Consider the following 6,000-nt stretch of genomic DNA (forward strand, 5'->3'; position numbering starts at 1 on the left):
TTAACATCATTCAATACAATCAATCATCAGTAAACCACAGAATCACATCACAAGGTTTACACAGTCTCAAACAGCATACAAAACAGGCCTACAGATCGAAAGTTACACATCATTGAACCTTCCAGAAAAATCACAAAACAGAAATTTCACATACAGAAGCCATACGCGTATCATCAAGTCCATACGCGTCCATACGCGTATCACCATCCCTCATACGCGTACCATACGCATTCCATCAGAGTCAAAAATGGCCTAAAAACAACCTCATACGCGTATCACCCTTGCCATACGCGTATCACCAGAATCAATTTCCTCTTTTAAAAATTCCATACGCGTATGAGCATCCTCATACGCTCTCATACGCAAATCACCAGCACAAGGTACTTTGGGATAGGGCAGCTGCGTATCATACACGTATAGCCCTTGGGGAATGTCCCTCATACGCGTATGACCTCATCCCATACGCGTATGGCACTGTTTCATACGTGAAACACCAGAAAAATGTCCAGAACCTGCAACTTCGTAACAGTCCAAAACCCACTCGTTCTTACTCATACCAGTCCACGATTTTGAGTCTAAAATAGTCCAATTTTCACTCTATTATTCATAGAATTCATTCATACGGATTAATCTATCATCCTACACCAATTCATACATCAAAACTCCAAAATCTAAACCAATTCTTAGGACTCAAAAACCTAACTCTGACATACAAATCAAATTGAATCAACAACACAGCTATCATGCACCAATCATTTATAGTCACAATAAGAGATGATAATTGGAAGAGTCCCCCCTTACCTTAGCCAAATTCTTGCTCTTTGGTCTCTTCCTCTTTGTTCCTCTTCTACGTTCTTCGTGTTCCAACTTTTCTCTTTTCACGTTCTGTTCTTTCTTTCCCAATTCTAATTATTTTATGAAAAATAATATTAAATTAGTAAGGGCTTTAATACACCACACCCCCTCTTCTTACTAGTCTCACACATGGCCCAAATGCCATCAACCATCATTTTTCCATTATTTTCATAAAATCCATAATAATAATAATGATTAATCTAATATTCAAATTAAATTAAAATTAAAATTATACGGGTGTTACAGGACGGATTGGCTGGAGGTTGCATCGGAAGCGGCGGACGAAAAGGGGACGGACGGAGATGGTTGTTCAGATGTGGTGGTAGAGAGGGAGGATGAAGGTGTTGAAGAGGGTGGACCGGTGTGTAATGGTTTGGACCGTTTTGTGCCGGTTATTATTCCATCGAGAGGTGTAGAGGAAAAGGATAAAGTCACTTTATCTTTTGACCAGACTATTGTGGATGCTATGGATGGGACGTGTCGCACGGAAGGCGGTTTGGAGGTGATGGCTGAAAGCGCTCCCTTGTCTCACACGTTAGAAACTTTTCCTAACGTTAGGCAGTTGCCAGCTCATTCTATCCCGGTGGGACCATTGCTAATTAGTAGTGATTTAAAAAAGAAAAAATTAAAATACAGGAAACTAAGTGATGTTATTGGGCCGGTTTCTGTTCGTAACATCCATAGGCCCAAATCTGGAACGAAGAAGAAAAGAGTACCACCAAAAGCAAAAGCGCGAAACGATGTCGCAGCCACTTCTGATCCCATTTCCAATTCCTTTTCTTCAGTCGGAGGTTCTACAGGGGAGGCAAAGGGTGGTAACGATGGGCAAGTTTTCGGTGGTCAGAATGAGGATTCAAGTATTGACAGAAACAATAGAAGACAGAAGGAGAACTTGAGTTCCAATATTGGGGAGAAATTAGGGAAGATTTTGGAGATACTGGGTGTTGAAGGAATGGATTACCAGAGAGCTATCACTTCTAGCTCGAGTGCCATGGAGAATTCAGCGGGTAGCAGAAAGGGGGGAGGGAAGGATGTTATTGAAGTGGTGCAATGATTTTAGGCTCTTTCAATATCCGTGGGGGAGGCAGTAACATGAAGAGGCGTCGAGTTAGTCATCTCATCAACAGAGGTAATGCTGATTTTTTCTTTATTCAAGAGACTAAGTTAGGATCCATTTCTGATAGTATGGCTGGTAGCTTTTGGAGAAATAAAGACATAGATTTTTCTTTTTCTGCTTCTAATGGACCTTGGGGGGGATTGTTGTCTATGTGGAATTCCAATTCTGTTCAGGTGCTATGTAGCTTTGGTGGTGAGGGGTATTTAGGGGTCAAAGCTATTTGGAAGAACGATGTGTACTATTTGTTTAATGTTTATTCTTCTTGTCATTTAGCGGAGAAGAGGCTTCTTTGGGAGAAGTTATTGGATCTTAAATCTAGATTCACGGATGGTGAGTGGATTATTGGAGGAGATTTTAATGCGGTGAAAAGTTGTTCCGAAAGAAAGGGAGGGTCGGAGTTGAATGTTAGTAGTCAATGGAGGGAATTTTCGGAGTTTATTGAATCTAGCAACTTGGTGGATATTCCAAGTAAGGGAAAGAAATATACTTGGTTTAGTGGTAATGGGATTACTAGAAGTAGGATTGATCGTTTTTTGGTGGCGGAGAACATTATTAGCAAGTGGGGAATGGTCGGCCAACTTGTGGGGGATCGTGACATCTCGGATCATTGTCCCATATGGCTTCTTAGCGAGAAGACTAATTGGGGTCCCAAGCCTTTCAAAGTAAATAATGAGTGGTTTTCTAACAAGGACTTTATTTCTTTTGTGAAGAAGGAATGGTTGTCTATTAAGGTGGAGGGTAGGGGTGATTTTGTGTTAAAGGAAAAGTTGAGACTTTTAAAGGTAAAACTTCAATGGTGGAACACTCATATCTTCGGTAAAATTGATTTGGCGGTGGAGGAGGAAGTGTGTTCTATTAACGAAGGAGATGAAAGAGTTGGGGATGACGATGTGTGGGAGTCCAACTCGGTTGTGGAAAGGAAGAAGGAGGCGGCTAGAGATTTTTGGATGAATCTTAAGATAAAAGAGAATATGCTTATTCAAAAATCGAGACTAAAATGGTTGAACGATGGAGATAACAATAGTAGGTTTTTTCATAGGGTGGTGAAAGCTAGGAGGAGGAGAAACCATATCGGGTCCTTTATGACGGATAGTGGTTTGGTGGAATCGGTTGAGGAGGTTAAAGAGGAAGTTAAAAATCATTTCGAGAAGAAGTTTTCCGGGGAGGCAAGGGGTGCGTCGGGATTGGGAGGTATTCACTTTAGAAGTTTGAATCAAAGTGAGTCTTCTTTTTTGGAGGCTCCTTTTTTGGAGGAGGGAATCAAAGAAGCCATATGGAATTGCGAAGGTTCGAAAAGCCCGGGGCCCGATGGGTATTCGTTTTTGTTCATCAAAAATTGTTGGGATATTTTGAAGGCGGATTTCTTTAATTGTTTTCATTGTTTCCATCAAGGAGCGATGTTATCTAAGGCTATAACTTCTTCATTCTTAACGTTGATTCCTAAAAATTCTAATCCGTTGAAGCTTGATGATTATAGGCCGATTTGCCTTGTGGGTTGTATTTATAAAGCTATTTCCAAGCTTTTGTCTTCTAGAATAAAGAAGGTTTTGAACTCTATTATCTCGGATTGTCAAACCGCTTTTGTGCCGGGGAGACAATTATTGTATGGGGTCTTGGTGGCTAACGAGGTGGTGGATTATGCGACTAAGGAAGGTACTAGATGTTTACTTTTCAAGGTGGATTTCGAGAAGGCTTATGATAACGTGTCTTGGGATTTTCTTAGATTCATGTTGAGATCCATGGGGTTTGGGGTCAAGTGGATAAGGTGGATGGAAGCGATGATATTCACTAGCAAAATGTCGGTTTTGGTGAATGGAAGCCCTACGAAAGAATTTGTGGTTGAGAAAGGCCTTAGACAAGGGGACCCGTTGTCACCTTTTCTTTTTGTTATTGTAGCGGAAGCTTTGAAGGGTTTAGTAAACAAGGCGGTGGGTTTAGGTGTTTATACCGGTTTAAATATAAGGAGATTATGTAGTGTGGATATTTTACAGTTTGTGGATGATACATTGTTGATTGGAGAGGGGAGTTGGAATCAAGTGTGGGCTATAAAAGCTATCTTAAGAAGGTTTGAGATGGTGTCGGGTCTCGGAATCAACTATCACAAGAGCAAAATCATCGGGTTTAATGTGTCTAACAATTTCTTGGATATTGCTGTCATACCCCAAAATTTGCCTTCCATATTCCATGTACAATGATTCAAAGTTCAAGATTCAATCCCAAAGCTTTGCTCAAACAATCCCAAGATCCACAGTCAACTGATCCAATCCTAAAGGCCAACTACAATCAAAGCATGATTCAAACCTATGATCATTGGTCAAACATCAGGTATAGAGGTGCATAACCATCATTTGATCAAAGATTGATCATGATTCCATTAATAGAAACTCAGAGATGAACAAATACAAAAAGGTTCAAATTAGGGTTTCTTAGGAGAAAGTCAACCCAACTTGGACTGGGCATAACTTTCACATGGAACATCAAAAATGCCCCACTCAAAGCCTATTTTGAAGGAAATTGGATTCCCTACAACTTTGTCTCTCACAAGCCAGGGCTAGAAATGATTCATTTGAGAGATACAATGCAAGAGATTACAGGTCATTTTCAGGCATCCTCCAAAAGCAGTTTTTTCCCAAAGAGGATATGATCAAGATAAAAGCTCCAAATGAAAAATATATTCCAAAGTGGCTTATAGAGGACCTCTTGAGGTTTCCAAAAAGTCTTAGAACTCCCTCATAGCTTAAAAATTGAGTGAGATATGCTTGATCAAAGTTGGGCAATTTTTGGGGACCAAATGTGAAAAAGAAGGTTCAAATTGGATTTCCTGCAAATAGGCCCATACTTTTATGACTTAAACTTGGCCCACAAGCTATCCAAAGCATATGCCACAAATTATATCATTTTATTTGATTTTACACAATTTTATTTCATTTAAAATTGATTTTTAATGATTTAATTAAGTGAGAAAATCAAATATTATGTTAAAATATCCACGTAGGCCAATTCCAATCAATATTAATGACTAAATATAACCTAATTTTCGTGCATAAATCAAAGGGAGAATATTGATACAAAATAGGCCAAGAATAGTGACTTTCCATTCATGGACAAAAGCAAATCTTCCAAACTTTGCAAGAGTGGATTCAAAGGGCCTTGGGCTTCAAGTTTTAACCTAATTTCATTCCCTATAAATGTTTGAAGCTATGCACACGAAGGAGGGGACGAATTTCTGCAGAGAAAACCATCATCAAGAACACAAAAAATCACCAAAAAACTTCAATTCGGTTTTGGAGATTAAGGAAGAGTTAAAGGTTTCTAAGGTTTGTTACACGTTCCTTGGAGTATTCTGAAGCTATTGGGATACTCACGCGTCATCAGCACCCCCAGAATACTCTCCCATAAGCCAAAGTAAGTTACCTTGAACTTTGAATCGGTTTGCATGATACACGCATAATTATGATGTTTTGATCACATATTTGGCTTTGTCTAATTGTCTGGAACGTTCATGGTGTGTTAATTTGGTTTCTGTGCATTATGATGGGATCGGCCATGGGAGGCCGAGTCAAGCTCTAGGGTTTGCAAATTAGGGGTTTTCGTTAGGGGTAGAATTAGGATAAAACGAGGGCTGGGTTGGATTCGTATGAGGTAGACAAGAAATTTGGACAGGTCGCGAAGAGTTTATGGACAAGCATGAGCTAATCGCTATTTTCTCAGGGGGTTTTGCTACGAACGGTTTCGTAGTAGAATCGTAGCTATATTTGCAGGTTTCTTGCAGGTCTGGGGTGGAAGATGATGGCGTGTCAACGCCTGGTTGGTTAACTTTAAATCTCGCGCGCGATGCATTATGTCTGCTGGTTTTATTATTTGTTTGATGCAAGGTGTCCAGTTAACACGTCAATAACGCAGCTGGGTTGGCTAGCGCGTTTGTTAGTCACTCAAGCGTCCAGGGTTCGATCCCTGGCCCTTTCTACCTTTTTTTCATAAAATATACAACCTTGATCCTATGCACCTTGGCCTGCACACCTACCATG

This window comes from Vicia villosa, linkage group LG2, assembly GCF_029867415.1.
Source record: "Vicia villosa cultivar HV-30 ecotype Madison, WI linkage group LG2, Vvil1.0, whole genome shotgun sequence".
Classification (NCBI taxonomy): Eukaryota; Viridiplantae; Streptophyta; class Magnoliopsida; order Fabales; family Fabaceae; genus Vicia; species Vicia villosa.